Below are 17,415 nucleotides of genomic sequence, written 5' to 3' on the forward strand. Positions count from 1 at the left end.
CCTCATCACAGCATCAGTGGGCAGGGGCCCCACATCACCACATCAAGGGACAGTGTCCCCTCATCACAGCATCACGGGTCAGGGTTCCCTCATCACAGAATCATGAAACAGGATCCCCTCATTACAACATCAAGAGACAGGGTCCCTCATCACAGCATCAAGGGACAGGATCCTCTCCTCACAGCATCACGGGACAGGGTCCCCTCATCACCCCGTCAATGGGCAGGGTCCCCTCATCACCACATGAAGGGACATTGTCACCTCATCACACCATCACGCGACAGGGTCCCCTCACCACAGCGTCAAGGGACACGGTCCCCTCATCACAGCATCACAGGTCAGGTCCCTTCATCACAGTATCACGAGACAGGGTCTCCTCATCGCAGCATCAAGGGATAGGGTCAACTCATCAAAATTTCAAGGGACAGGGTCCCCTGATGACAACATCAACGGATAGGGTTCTCTCATCACAGCATCACTGGGTAGGGTCCCCACATCACCACATCAAGGGACAGTTTCCCCTTATCACAGCATCACGGTACATGGTCCCCTCATCACAGCATCACTGGGCAGAGTGCCCTCATCACAGCATCAGTGGGCAGGGTCCCCACATCACCACATCAAGGGTCAGTGTCCCCTCATCACAGCATCATGGTACAGGGTCCCCTCATGACAACATCAAGAGACAGGGTCCCTCATCACAGCATGAAGGCACACGATCCTCTCCTCAGAGCCTCACGGGACAGGGTCCCCTCATCACCACGTCAGTGGGCAGGGTCCCCTCATCACCACATGAAGGGACATTGTCCCCTCATCACACCATCACGCGACAGGGTCCCCTCATCACAGCATCACTGGACAGGATCCCCTCATCACCTCACCAATGGAGCGTGTCCCCTCATCACAGCATCACTGGGCAGGGTCCTCTCATCACCACAGCAAGGGAAAGGGTCCCCTCATCACAACATCACTGGGAACGGTCGACTCATCACAGCATCACGGGACAGGGTCCCCTCATCACAGCATCACTGGGCAGGGTCCCCTCATCACCAAATTAAGGGACAGGGGCCCCTCAACACAACATCAAGGGACAGTCTCCCGTCATCACAACACCAACCGACAGGGTCCCCTCATCACAGCATCACGAGACAATGTGTCCGCATACCAGCATCACGGGACAGGGTCCCCGCATCACAGCATCAAGGGACAGGGTCCCCTGATTACAACATCAAGAGACAGGGTCCCTCATCACAGCATCAAGGGACAGGATCCACTCTTCACAGCATCACGGGACAGGGTCCCTCATCACCACATGAAGAGACATTGTCCCCTCATCACACCATCACGCGACAGGGTCCCCTCACCGCAGCATCAAGGGACACGGTCCCCTCATCACAGCGTCACGGGCCCAGGTCCCCTCATCACAGTATCACGAGACAGGGTCCCCTCATCACAGCATCAGGGGACACGGTCCCCTCATCACAGCATCACGGGTCAGGTCCCCTCATCACAGTATCAAGAGACAGGGTCTCCTCGTCGCAGCATCAAGGGACACGGTCCCCTCATCACAGCGTCACGGGACAACGTCCCCGCATCACAGCATGAAGGGACAGTTTTCCTCATCCCAGAATCATTGGGCAGGATCCCCTCATCACCTCACCAATGGAGAGTGTCCCCTAATCAGAGCATCACGGGACAGGGTCCCCTCCTCAGAGCATCACAGAAAAGCATGCCCTCATCGCACCATCAAGGGACAGGGTCCCCTCATGACAGCGTCACGGGGCAGGGTCCCCTCATCACCACAGCAAGGGACAGGTTCCTCTCAGCATCACTGGAAAGGGTCCACTCATCACAGCATCACTGGGCAGGGTCCCCTCATCACCCAATCAAGGGACAGGGGCCCCTCAACAAAGCATCAAGGGACAGTGTGCCGTCATCACAGCAGCAACAGACAGGGTCCCCTCATCACAGCATCATGGGACAGGGTCCCCTCATCAGAGCATCAAGGGACAGGGTCCCCTCGTCACCACATCACGTGACAGGGTCCCTGCATCACAGCATCAAGGGACAGGGTCCCCTTATCACAGCATCACTGGGCAGGGTCCCCTCATCACGACACCAAGGGACACGATCCCCTCATCACAGCACCACGGGGCCAGATCCCCTCATCACAGTATCACGAGACAGGGTCTCCTCATGGCAGCATCAAGGGATAGGGTCAACTCATCAAAATGTCAAGGGACAGGGTCCCCTGATGACAACATCAACGGATAGGGTTCTCTCATCACAGCATCACTGGGTAGGGTCCCCACATCACCACATCAAGGGACAGTGTCCCCTTATCACAGCATCACGGTACATGGTCCCCTCATCACAGCATCACTGGGCAGGGTGCCCTCATCACAGCATCTGTGGGCAGGGTCCCCACATCACCACATCAAGGGTCAGTGTCCCCTCATCACAGCATCATGGTACAGGGTTCCCTCATCACAGAATCATGGAACAGGGTCCCCTCATTACAACATCAAGAGACAGGGTCCCTCATCACAGCATGAAGGCACACGATCCTCTCCTCAGAGCCTCACGGGACAGGGTCCCCTCATCACCACGTCAGTGGGCAGGGTCCCCTCATCACCACATGAAGGGACATTGTCCCCTCATCACACCATCACGCGACAGGGTCCCCTCATCACAGCATCACTGGACAGGATCCCCTCATCACCTCACCAATGGAGCGTGTCCCCTAATCACAGCATCACGGGACAGGGTCCCCTCATCAGAGCATCACAGAAAAGCATCCCCTCATCACAACATCAAGGGACAGGGTCCCCTCATCGCAGCATCACTGGGCAGGGTCCTCTCATCACCACAGCAAGGGAAAGGGTCCCCTCATCACAACATCACTGGGAACGGTCGACTCATCACAGCATCACGGGACAGGGTCCCCTCATCAGAACATCAAGGGACAGGGTCACATCGTCACCACTTCACGTGACAGGGTCCCCTCATCACAGCATCACTGGGCAGGGTCCCCTCATCACCAAATTAAGGGACAGGGGCCCCTCAACAGAACATCAAGGGACAGTCTCCCGTCATCACAACACCAACCGACAGGGTCCCCTCATCACAGCATCACGAGACAATGTGTCCGTATACCAGCATCACGGGAAAGGGTCCCCGCATCACAGCATCAAGGGACAGGGTCCCCTGATTACAACATCAAGAGACAGGGTCCCTCATCACAGCATCAAGGGACAGGATCCACTCCTCACAGCATCACGGGACAGGGTCCCTCATCACCACATGAAGAGACATTGTCCCCTCATCACACCATCACACGACAGGGTCCCCTCACTGCAGCATCAAGGGACACGGTCCCCTCATCACAGCGTCACGGGCCCAGGTCCCCTCATCACAGTATCACGAGACAGGGTCTCCTCATCGCAGCATCAAGGGATAGGGTCACCTCATCAGAATGTCAAGGGACAGGGTCCCCTCATGACAATATCAAGGGATAGGGTCCCCTCATCACAGCATCACTGGGTAGGGTCCCCACATCACCACATCAAGGGACAGTGTCCCCTCATCACAGCATCACGGTACATGGTCCCCTCATGACAGCATCACTGGGCAGGGTGCCCTCATCAACACACCAAGGGACAATGTCCCCTCATCACAGCATCACTGGACAAGGTCCGCTCATAAAAGCAGCACGGGCCAGGGTCCCCTCATCGCAGTATCATGGGACAGGTTCCCCTCATCACAGCATCACTGGGCAGGGTCCCCACATCACCACATCAAGGGACAGTGTCCCCTCATCACAGCATCAGTGGACACGGTCCCCTCATCACAGCATCACGGGTCAGGTCCCCTCATCACAGTATCAAGAGACAGGGTCTCCTCGTCGCAGCATCAAGGGATAGGGTCTCCTCATCAAAATGTTAAGGGACAGGGTCCTCTCATGACAACATCAAGGGCTAGGGTCCCCTCATCACAGAATCGCAGGGCAGGGTCCCCTCATCACAGCATCACTGGACAGGGTCCCCACATCACATCAAGGGACAGTGTCTCCTCATCACAGCATCATGGGACAGGGTTGCCTCAACACAGAATCATGGAACAGGGTCCCCTGATTACAACATCAAGAGAGAGGGTCCCTCATCACAGCATCAAGGGACACGATCCCCTCATCACAGCACCACGGGGCCAGGTCCCCTCATCACAGTATCACGAGACAGGGTCTCCTCATCGCAGCATCAAGGGATAGGGTCACCTCATCAAACTGTCAAGGGACAGGGTCCCCTCATGACAACATCAAGGCCTAGGGTCCCCTCATCACAGCAGCACTGGACAGGGTCCCCACATCACCCCATCAAGGGGCAGTGTCCCCTCATCACAGCATCACGGTACAGGGTCCACTCATTACAGCATCACTGGGCAGGGTCCCCACATCACCGCGTCAAGGGACAGTGTCCCCTCATCACAGCATCACGGGACAGGTTTCCCTCATCACAGAATCATGGAACAGGGTCCCCTCATTACAACATCAAGAGACAGGGTCCCTCATCACAGCATCAAGGAACAGGATCCTCTCCTCACAGCATCACGGGACAGGGTCCCCTCATCAGCACGTCAATGGGCAGGGTCCCCTCATCACCACATGAAGAGACATTGTCCCCTCATCACACCATCACGCGACAGGGTCCCCTCACCGCAGCATCAAGGGACACGGTCCCCTCATCACAGCGTCACGGGCCCAGGTCCCCTCATCACAGTATCAGGAGACAGGGTCTCCTCATCGCAGCATCAAGGGATAGGGTCACCTCATCAGAATGTCAAGGGACAGGGTCCCCTCATGACAATATCAAGGGATAGGGTCCCCTCATCACAGCATCACTGGGTAGGGTCCCCACATCACCACATCAAGGGACAGTGTCCCCTCATCACAGCATCACGGTACATGGTCCCCTCATGACAGCATCACTGGGCAGGGTGCCCTCATCAACACACCAAGGGACAATGTCCCCTCATCACAGCATCACTGGACAAGGTCCGCTCATAAAAGCAGCACGGGCCAGGGTCCCCTCATCGCAGTATCATGGGACAGGTTCCCCTCATCACAGCATCACTGGGCAGGGTCCCCACATCACCACATCAAGGGACAGTGTCCCCTCGTCACAGCATCAGTGGACACGGTCCCCTCATCACAGCATCACGGGTCAGGTCCCCTCATCACAGTATCAAGAGACAGGGTCTCCTCGTCGCAGCATCAAGGGATAGGGTCTCCTCATCAAAATGTTAAGGGACAGGGTCCTCTCATGACAACATCATGGGCTAGGGTCCCCTCATCACAGAATCGCAGGGCAGGGTCCCCTCATCACAGCATCACTGGACAGGGTCCCCACATCACATCAAGGGACAGTGTCTCCTCATCACAGCATCATGGGACAGGGTTGCCTCAACACAGAATCATGGAACAGGGTCCCCTGATTACAACATCAAGAGAGAGGGTCCCTCATCACAGCATCAAGGGACACGATCCCCTCATCACAGCACCACGGGGCCAGGTCCCCTCATCACAGTATCACGAGACAGGGTCTCCTCATCGCAGCATCAAGGGATAGGGTCACCTCATCAAACTGTCAAGGGACAGGGTCCCCTCATGACAACATCAAGGCCTAGGGTCCCCTCATCACAGCAGCACTGGACAGGGTCCCCACATCACCCCATCAAGGGGCAGTGTCCCCTCATCACAGCATCACGGTACAGGGTCCACTCATTACAGCATCACTGGGCAGGGTCCCCACATCACCGCGTCAAGGGACAGTGTCCCCTCATCACAGCATCACGGGACAGGTTTCCCTCATCACAGAATCATGGAACAGGGTCCCCTCATTACAACATCAAGAGACAGGGTCCCTCATCACAGCATCAAGGAACAGGATCCTCTCCTCACAGCATCACGGGACAGGGTCCCCTCATCAGCACGTCAATGGGCAGGGTCCCCTCATCACCACATGAAGAGACATTGTCCCCTCATCACACCATCACGCGACAGGGTCCCCTCACCGCAGCATCAAGGGACACGGTCCCCTCATCACAGCGTCACGGGCCCAGGTCCCCTCATCACAGTATCACGAGACAGGGTCTCCTCATCGCAGCATCAAGGGATAGGGTCACCTCATCAGAATGTCAAGGGACAGGGTCCCCTCATGACAATATCAAGGGATAGGGTCCCCTCATCACAGCATCACTGGGTAGGGTCCCCACATCACCACATCAAGGGACAGTGTCCCCTCATCACAGCATCACGGTACATGGTCCCCTCATCACAGCATCACTGGGCAGGGTGCCCTCATCAACACACCAAGGGACAATGTCCCCTCATCACAGCATCACTGGACAAGGTCCGCTCATAAAAGCAGCACGGGCCAGGGTCCCCTCATCGCAGTATCATGGGACAGGTTCCCCTCATCACAGCATCACTGGGCAGGGTCCCCTCATCAGAGCATCAAGGGACAGGGTCCCATCGTCACCACATCACGTGACAGGGTCCCCGCATCACAGCATCACGGGTTAGGTCCCCTCATCACAGCATCACGGTACAGGGTCCCCTCATCACAGCATCACTGAGCAGGGTCCCCACATCACCACATCAAGGCACAGTGTCCCCTCATCACAGCATCACGGTACAGGGTTCTCTCATCACAGAATCATGGAACAGGGTCCCCTTATTACAACATCAATAGACAGGGTCCCTCATCACGGCATCAAGGGACAGGATCCTCTCCTCACAGCATCACGGGACAGGGTCCCCTCATCACCCAATCAAGGGATAGGGGCCCCTCAACACAACATCAAGGGACAGGGTCCCGTCATCACAGCAGCAACAGTCAGGGTCCCCTCATCACAGCATCACGGGACAATGTGTCCGCATCCCAGCATGCCGGGACAGTGTCCCCTCATCACAGCATCACTGGACAGGGTCCCCACATCAGCACATCAAGGGACAGTGTCCCCTCATCACAGCGTCACGGTACAGGGTCCCCTGATCACAGCATCACGGGACAGGGTCCCCTTATCACAGCATCACTGGGCAGGGTCCCCACATCACCACATCAAGGGGCATTGTCCCCTCATCACACCATCACGCGACAGGGTCCCCTCAGCACAGTATCAAGGGTCACGGTCCCCTCATCACAGCATCACGGGTCAGGTCCCCTCATCACAGTATCACGAGACACGGTCCACTCATCACAGCGTCACGGGACAACGTCCCCGCATCACAGCATGAAGGGACAGTTTCCCTCATCCCAGAATCACTGGGCAGGATCCCCTCATCACCACACCAATGGAGAGTGTCCCCTAATCACAGCATCACGGGACAGGGTCCCCTCATCAGAGCATCACGGAAAAGCATCCCCTCATCACAGCATCAAGGGACAGAGTCCCCTCATCACAGCATCATGGGTCAGGTCCCCTCATCACAATATCACGAGACAGGGTCCCCTCATCACAATATCACTGGGCAGGGTCCCCTCATCACCACACCAATGGAGAGTGTCCCCTAATCACAGCATCACGGGTCACGTCCCCGCATCACAGTATCACGAGACAGGGTCCCCTCATGACAACATCAAGGGATAGGGTCCCCTCATCACAGCATCACTGGGTAGGGTCCCCACATCACCACATCAAGGGACAGTGTGCCCTCATCACAGCATCACGGTACATGGTCCCCTCATCACAGGATCACTGGGCAGGGTGCCCTCATCAACACACCAAGGGACAATGTCCCCTCATCACAGCATCAGTGGACAAGGTCCGCTCATAAAAGCAACACGGGCCAGGGTCCCCTCATCACAGAATCAAGGCACAGGGTCCTCTCATCGCAGTATCATGGGACAGGGTCCCCTCATCACAGCATCACTGGGCAGGGTCCCCTCATCACGACCTCAAGGGACACGATCCCCTCATCACAGCATCACAGGGCCAGGTCCCCTCATCACCGTATCACGAGACTGGGTCTCCTCATCGCAGCATCAAGGGATAGGGTCACCTCATCAAAATGTCAAGGGACAGGGTCCCCTCATGACAACATCAAGGCCTAGGGTCCCCTCATCACAGCATCAAGGGACACGGTCCCCTCAACTCAGCATCATGGGACAGGGTTCCCTCATCACAGCATCACGGGACAATGTGTCCACATCACAGCATCACGGGACAGGTTCCCCTCATCACAGCATCACTGGGCAGGGTCCCCACATCACCACATCAAGGGACAGTGTCCCCTCAGCACAGCATCAGTGGACACGGTCCCCTCATCACAGCATCACGGGTCAGGTCCCCTCATCACAGTATCAAGAGACAGGGTCTCCTCATCGCAGCCTCAAGGGATAGGGTCTCCTCATCAGAATGTTAAGGGACAGGGTCCTCTCATGACAACATCAAGGGCTAGGGTCCCCTCATCACAGAATCGCAGGACAGGGTCCCCTCATCACAGCATTACTGGACAGGGTCCCCACATCACATCAAGGGTCAGTGTCTCCTCATCACAGCATCACGGGACAGGGTTGCCTCATCACAGAATCATGGAACAGGGTCCCCTGATTACAACATCAAGAGAGAGGGTCCCTCATCACAGCATCAAGGAACAGGATCCTTTCCTCACAGCATCACGGGACAGGGTCCCCTCATCAGCACGTCAATGGGCAGGGTCCCCTCATCACCACATGAAGAGACATTGTCCCCTCATCACACCATCACACGACAGGGTCCCCTCACCGCAGCATCAAGGGACACGGTCCCCTCATCACAGCGTCACGGGCCCAGGTCCCCTCATCACAGTATCAGGAGACAGGGTCTCCTCATCGCAGCATCAAGGGATAGGGTCACCTCATCAGAACGTCAAGGGACAGGGTCCCCTCATGACAATATCAAGGGATAGGGTCCCCTCATCACAGCATCACTGGGTAGGGTCCCCACATCACCACATCAAGGGACAGTGTCCCCTCATCACAGCATCACGGTACATGGTCCCCTCATGACAGCATCACTGGGCAGGGTGCCCTCATCAACACACCAAGGGACAATGTCCCCTCATCACAGCATCACTGGACAAGGTCCGCTCATAAAAGCAGCACGGGCCAGGGTCCCCTCATCGCAGTATCATGGGACAGGTTCCCCTCATCACAGCATCACTGGGCAGGGTCCCCTCATCAGAGCATCAAGGGACAGGGTCCCATCGTCACCACATCACGTGACAGGGTCCCCGCATCACAGCATCACGGTACAGGGTCCCCTCATCACAGCATCACTGAGCAGGGTCCCCACATCACCACATCAAGGCACAGTGTCCCCTCATCACAGCATCACGGTACCGGGTTCTCTCATCACAGAATCATGGAACAGGGTCCCCTTATTACAACATCAATAGACAGGGTCCCTCATCACGGCATCAAGGGACAGGATCCTCTCCTCACAGCATCACGGGACAGGGTCCCCTCATCACCCAATCAAGGGATAGGGGCCCCTCAACACAACATCAAGGGACAGGGTCCCGTCATCACAGCAGCAACAGTCAGGGTCCCCTCATCACAGCATCACGGGACAATGTGTCCGCATCCCAGCATGCCGGGACAGTGTCCCCTCATCACAGCATCACTGGACAGGGTCCCCACATCAGCACATCAAGGGACAGTGTCCCCTCATCACAGCGTCACGGTACAGGGTCCCCTGATCACAGCATCACGGGATAGGGTCCCCTCATCACAGCATCACTGGGCAGGGTCCCCACATCACCACATCAAGGGACATTGTCCCCTCATCACACCATCACGCGACAGGGTCCCCTCAGCACAGTATCAAGGGTCACGGTCCCCTCATCACAGCATCACGGGTCAGGTCCCCTCATCACAGTATCACGAGACACGGTCCACTCATCACAGCGTCACGGGACAACGTCCCCGCATCACAGCATGAAGGGGCAGTTTCCCTCATCCCAGAATCACTGGGCAGGATCCCCTCATCACCACACCAATGGAGAGTGTCCCCTAATCACAGCATCACGGGACAGGGTGCCCTCATCACAGCATCAGTGGCCAGGGTCCCCACATCACCACATCAAGGGTCAGTGTCCCCTCATCACAGCATCATGGTACAGGGTTCCCTCATCACAGAATCATGGAACAGGGTCCCCTCATTACAACATCAAGAGACAGGGTCCCTCATCACAGCATGAAGTCACACGATCCTCTCCTCAGAGCATCACGGGACAGGGTCCCCTCATCACCACGTCAGTGGGCAGGGTCCCCTCATCACCACATGAAGGGACATTGTCCCCTCATCACACCATCACGCGACAGGGTCCCCTCATCACAGCATCACTGGACAGGATCCCCTCATCACCTCACCAATGGAGCGTGTCCCCTAATCACAGCATCACGGGACAGGGTCCCCTCATCAGAGCATCACAGAAAAGCATCCCCTCATCACAACATCAAGGGACAGGGTCCCCTCATCACAGCATCACTGGGCAGGGTCCTCTCATCACCACAGCAAGGGAAAGGGTCCCCTCATCACAACATCACTGGGAACGGTCGACTCATCACAGCATCACGGGACAGGGTCCCCTCATCAGAACATCAAGGGACAGGGTCCCATCGTCACCACATCACGTGACAGGGTCCCCGCATCACAGCATCACGGAACAGTGTCTCCTCATCACGGCATCAAGGGACAGGGTCCCCTCATCACAGCATCACTGGGCTGGGTCCCCTCATCACCAAATTAAGGGACACGTGCCCCTCAACACAACATCAAGGGTAGGGTCCCGTCATCACAACAGCAACCGACAGGGTCCCCTCATCACAGCATCACTGGGCTGGGTCCCCTCATCACCAAATTAAGGGACACGTGCCCCTCAACACAACATCAAGGGACAGTCTCCCGTCATCACAACAGCAACCGACAGGGTCCCCTCATCACAGCATCACGAGACAATGTGTCCGCATCCCAGCATCACGGGACAGGGTCCCCGCATCACGGAACAGGGTCTCCTCATCACGGCATCAAGGGACAGGGTCCCCTCATCACAGCATCGCTGGGCAGGGTCCCCTCATCACCAAATCAAGGGACACGTGCCCCTCAACACAACATCAAGGGTAGGGTCCCGTCATCACAGCAGCAACCGACAGGGTCCCCTCATCACAGCATCACGAGACAATGTGTCCACATCCCAGCATCACGGGACAGGGTCCCCGCATCACAGCATCAAGGGACAGGGTCCCCTCATCCCAGAATCACTGGGCAGGATCCCCTCATCACCACACCAATGGAGAGTGTCCCCTAATCACAGCATCACGGGACAGGGTCCCCTCATCAGAGCATCACTGGGCAGGGTCCCCACATCACCACATCAAGGGACAGTGTCCCCTCATCACAGCATCACGGGACAGGGTCCCCTTATCAGAGCATCAAGGGACAGGGTCCCCTCGTCACCACATCACGTGACAGGGTCCCTGCATCACAGCATCAAGGGACAGGGTCCCCTTATCACAGCATCACTGGGCAGGGTCCCCTCATCACGACATCAAGGGACACGATCCCCTCATCACAGCATCACGGGGTCAGGTCCCCTCATCACCGTATCACGAGACTGGATCTCCTCATCGCAGCATCAAGGGATAGGGTCACCTCATCAAAATGTCAAGGGACAGGGTCCCCTCATGACAACATCAAGGGATATGGTCCCCTCATCACAGCATCAAGGGACACGGTCCCCTCAACTCAACATCATGGGACAGGGTTCCCTCATCACAGCATCACGGGACAATGTGTCCACATCACAGCATCACGGGACAGGGTCCCCTCATCACAGCATCACTGGGCAGGGTCCCCACATCACCACATCAAGGGACAGTGTCCCCTCATCACAGCGTCACGGTACAGGGTCCCCTGATCACAGCATCACGAGACAGGGTCCCCTCATTACAACATCAAGAGACAGGGTCCCTCATCACAGCATCAAGGGACAGGATCCTCTCCTCACAGCATCACGGGACAGGGTCCCCTCATCACCACGTCAATGGGCAGGGTCCCCTCATCACCACATGAAGGGACATTGTCCCCTCATCACACCATCACGCGACAGGGTCCCCTCACCACAGCGTCAAGGGACACGGTCCCCTCATCACAGCATCACAGGTCAGGTCCCCTCATCACAGTATCACGAGACAGGGTCTCCTCATCGCAGCATCAAGGGATAGGGTCAACTCATCAAAATGTCAAGCGACAGGGTCCCCTGATGACAGCATCAACGGATAGGGTTCCCTCATCACAGCATCACTGGGTAGGGTCCCCACATCACCACATCAAGGGACACTGTCCCCTTATCACAGCATCACGGTACATGGTCCCCTCATCACAGCATCACTGGGCAGGGTGCCCTCATCACAGCATCACTGGCAAGGGTCCCCACATCACCACATCAAGGGTCAGTGTCCCCTCATCACAGCATCACGGTACAGGGTTCCCTCATCACAGAATCATGGAACAGGGTCCCCTCCTTACAACATCAAGAGACACGGTCCCTCATCACAGCATCAAGGCACACGATCCTCTCCTCAGAGCATCACGGGACAGGGTCCCCTAATCTCCACGTCAGTGGGCAGGGGCCCCTCATCACCACATGAAGGGACATTGTCCCCTCATCACACCATCACGCGACAGGGTCCCCTCATCACAGCATCACTGGAGAGGATCCCCTCATCACCTCACCAATGGAGCGTGTCCCCTAATCACAGCGTCACGGGACAGGGTCCCCTCATCAGAGCATCACAGAAAAGCATCCCCTCTTCACAATATCAAGGGACAGGGTCCCCTCATCACAGCATCACTGGGCAGGGTCCTCTCATCACCACAGCAAGGGAAAGGGTCCCCTCATCACAACATCACTGGGAACGGTCGACTCATCACAGCATCACGGGACAGGGTCCCCTCATCAGAACATCAAGGGACAGGGTCCCATCGTCACCACATCACGTGACAGGGTTCCCGCATCACAGCATCACGGAACAGTGTCTCCTTATCACGGCATCAAGGGACAGGGTCCCCTCATCACAGCATCACTGGGCAGGGTCCCCTCATCACCAAATTAAGGGACAGGGGCCCCTCAACACAACATCAAGGGACAGTCTCCCGTCATCACAACAGCAACCGACAGGGTCCCCTCATCACAGCATCACGAGACAATGTGTCCGCATCCCAGCATCACGGGACAGGGTCCCCTCATCACGGAACACGGTCTCCTCATCACGGCATCAAGGGACAGGGTCCCCTCATCACAACATCGCTGGGCAGGGTCCCCTCATCACCAAATCAAGGGACAGGGGCCCCTCCACACAACATCAAGGGTAGGGTCCCGTCATCACAGCAGCAACCGACAGGGTCCTCTCATCACAGCATCACGAGACAATGTGTCCGCATCCCAGCATCACGGGACAGCGTCCCCGCATCACAGCATCAAGGGACAGGGTCCCCTCATCCCAGAATCACTGGGCAGGATCCCCTCATCACCACACCAATGGAGAGTGTCCTCTAATCACAGCATCACGGGACAGGGTCCCCTCATCAGAGCATCACTGGGCAGGGTCCCCACATCACCACAGCAAGGGACAGTGTCCCCTCATCACAGCATCAAGGGACAGAGTCCCCTCGTCGCCACATCACGTGACAGGGTCCCTGCATCACAGCATCAAGGGACAGGGTCCCCTTATCACAGCATCACTGGGCAGGGTCCCCTCATCACGACATCAAGGGACACGATCCCCTCATCACAGCACCAGGGGGCAGGGTCCCCTCATCACCACACCAATGGAGAGTGTCCCCTAATCACAGCATCACGGGTCACGTCCCCGCATCACAGTATCACGAGACAGGGTCCCCTCATGACAACATCAAGGGATAGGGTCCCCTCATCACAGCATCACTGGGTAGGGTCCGCACATCACCACATCAAGGGACAGGGTCCCTCATCACAGCATCAAGGGACACGATCCTCTCCTCACAGCATCACGGGACAGGGTCCCCTCATCACCACGTCAGTGGGCAGGGTCTCCTCATCACCACATGAAGGGACATTGTCCTCTCATCACACCATCACGCGACAGGGTCCCCTCACTGCAGCATCAAGGGACACGGTCCCCTCATCACAGTATCATGGGAAAGGGTCACCTCATCAAACTGTCAAGGGACCGGGTCCCGTCATGACAACATCAAGGGATAGGGTCCCCTCATCACAGCATCACTGGGTAGTGTCCCCACATCACCACATCAAAGGACAGTGTCCCCTCATCACAGCATCACGGCACAGGGTCCCCTCATCACAGCATCACTGGGCAGGGTGCCCTCATCAACACACCAAGGGACAATGTCCACTCATCACAGCATCACTGGACAATGTCCGCTTATAAAAGCAGCACGGGACAGGGTCCCCTCATCACCCCATCTCGGGACAGGGTCCCCTCATTACAGCACCAAGGAACAGGGTCCCGTCATCACCACATGAACGGACAGTGTCCCCTCATCACAGCATCACGGTACATGGTCCCCTCATCACAGCATTACTGGGCAGGGTGCCCTCATCAACACAGCAAGGGACAATGTCCCCTAATCACAGTATCACGGGACATGGTCCCCTCATCACAGCATCAAGGGACACGGTCCCCTCATCACAGCATCTCAGGACAGGGTCCCATCATCACAGCATCACACTGCCAGGTCCCCTCATCACAGTATCACAAGACAGGGTCTCCTCATCGCAGCATCAAGGGATAAGGTCAGCTCATCAAAACGTCAATGGACAGGGTCCCCTCATGACAACATCAAGGAATAGGGTCCCCTCATCACAGCATCACTGAGCACGGTTCTCTCATCAACACACCAAGGGACAATGTCCCTTCATCATAGCATCACCGGACAGGGTCCCCTCATCACAGCGTCACGGACAGGGTCACCTCATTACACCACCAAGGGGCAGTTCCCCTCATCACCACATGAACGGACAGGGTCATCTCATCAAAACATCAAGGGACAGGGTTCCCCCTTCACAGCATCACGGAACAGGGTCCCCTCATTACAACATCAAGGGACTGTGTCCCCTCATCACCATATCAAGGGACAGGGTCCCCTCATCACAGCATCACGGGGCAGGGTTCCCTCATCACAGCATCACGGACAGGGTACCCTCATCACCCAATCAAGGGACAGGGGCCCCTCAACACAACATCAAGGGACAGGGTCCCGTCATCACAGCAGCAACAGACAGGTTCCCCTCCTCACAGCATCAAGGGACACGGTCCCCTCAACACAACATCAAGGGACAGGGTCCCCTCATCACAGCATCAAGGGATAGGGTCCCCTCATCCCAGAATCACTGGGCAGGATCCCCTCATCACCACACCATTGGAGAGTGTCCCCTAATCACAGCATCATGGGACAGGGTCCCCTCATCAGAGCATCACGGAAAAGCATCCCCTCATCACAGCATCAAGGGATAGGTTCCCCTCATCACAGTATCACGAGACAGGGTCTCCTCATCGCAGCATCAAGGGATAGGGTCACCTCATCAAACTGTCAAGGGACAGGGTCCCCTCATGACAACATCAAGGGATAGGGTCCCCTCATCACAGCATCAATGGACAGGGTCCCCTCATCACCACATCAAGGGACACGTCCCCTCATCACAGCATCACGGGGCAAGGTTCCCTCATCACCTCATCAAGGGACAGGTTCCTCTCATCACAGTATCACTGGGAAGGGTCCACTCATCGCAGCATCACTGGGCAGCGTCCCCTCATCACGACATCAAGGGACACGGTCCCCTCAACACAACATCAAGGGACAGGGTTCCCTCATCACAGCATCACGGGACAATGTGTCCACAGCATCATGGGACAGGGTCCCCTCATCACAGCATCAAGGGACAGGGTCCCCTCATCACAGCATCTCGGGACAGGATCCCCTCATCACAGCATCTCGGGACAGGGTCCCCTCATCACAGCATCAAGGGACAGGTTCCCCTCATCACCACATCAATGGACATTGTCCCCTCATCACACCATCACGCGACAGGGTCCCCTCACCACAGCATCAAGGGACACGTTCCCCTCATCACAGCATCACGGGACAACGTCCCCGCATCACAGCATCAAGGGACAGTTTCCCTCATCCCAGAATCACTGGGCAGGATCCCCTCATCACCTCACCAATGGAGAGTGTCCCCTAATCACAGCATCGTGGGACAGGGTCCCCTCATCACAGCACCATGGAAAAGGGTCCCCTCATCACAGCGTCACGGGACAAGGTCCCCTGATCACACCATCAGTGGGCAGTTCCCCTCATCACCACACCCAGGGACAATGTCCCCTCATCACAGCATCACCGAACAGTGTCCCCTCATAACAGCATCGCTGGGCAGGTTCCCCTCATCACCACACCAATCGACAGTGTCCCCTCATCACAGCATCACGGGACTGGGTCCCCTCATCACAGCATCATCGGGCACGGTCCCCTCATCACAGCATCACGCGGCAGGGTTACCTCATCACAGCGGCCAGGGTCCCATTATAGAAAACTTCGCGATGACTGTATCCCCACATCCATGCCGGTCAGCGAGCTGTGCTTTGACCGTCCGATTGTAATTGCTGTACATTCAATGCTAATGAAGAAGGGGTTCTCTGCACCCTTTGGCTGCACTGGGCCCCGGAGCCAGTGCTCCCTGGTATCTACTCAGGGCACAGGGGCTGCGGGGCCTTCCGTGTGACAGATGCCCCAACACCTTCGAGGTCACAACAGCTGAGCCTGAGGGCCATGTGCAGCTGCCAGCACCGTCCTCAAAAGTTTCTGAAAATGTAGAACTTCTGAACTGAAACACTGATTAAAAGATAATTTAAGTTCATAAAAAAAAAGAGATAGAGACAACCCAGAAGCGAGCCTCCCAAATCATAAAGGGCACATCCTTCCTGTGGCAGAATTACCCTCAGTTGCTATTTCTCCTTTTCTGTCTCTTCTGAATTTTGCATAAGGTACCTGCCGGTAAAACATGTGGAAAGGGGTGGAAGCCTTTTTAGAACGTGAGCTTGGTTTCACAGAAAAGTGGAGCGGCCCGGAGCCTCGAGCACAGTACCCGCCGGTTGGGGGGTTGGTGACGGGGGCAACTGGCCGCACGCAGGCGTAGGGCCAGCACCTGCGGGGCGGGGACACAAGGCGGCCCCTCAGTCCGGATGCACCTGGAGCAGCATCCTGGCCCGGAACGAGGGGCACTGGGGGGCTCCGTGCACGGCAGAGCGGCTCTGTGGCCTCAGGTCCCACCCTCCCCCTTGGGGCACAAGCCTCTGTGGGGCAGCCGCACCCTCC

At 56.7% G+C, this 17,415-nt stretch overlaps 1 protein-coding gene across 1 annotated transcript in view; it reads left to right on the forward strand.

Annotated features, from left to right (window-relative positions):
• LOC308609741 (putative GTP-binding protein 6) overlaps positions 1-17,415 on the forward strand; it is a 192,884-nt gene that overhangs the window by 172,649 nt on the left and 2,820 nt on the right. The window lies entirely within an intron of this gene.

This window comes from Mesoplodon bidens (genome assembly GCF_964165515.1).
Source record: "Mesoplodon bidens genome assembly, chromosome: Y".
Lineage (NCBI taxonomy): Eukaryota > Metazoa > Chordata > Mammalia > Artiodactyla > Ziphiidae > Mesoplodon > Mesoplodon bidens.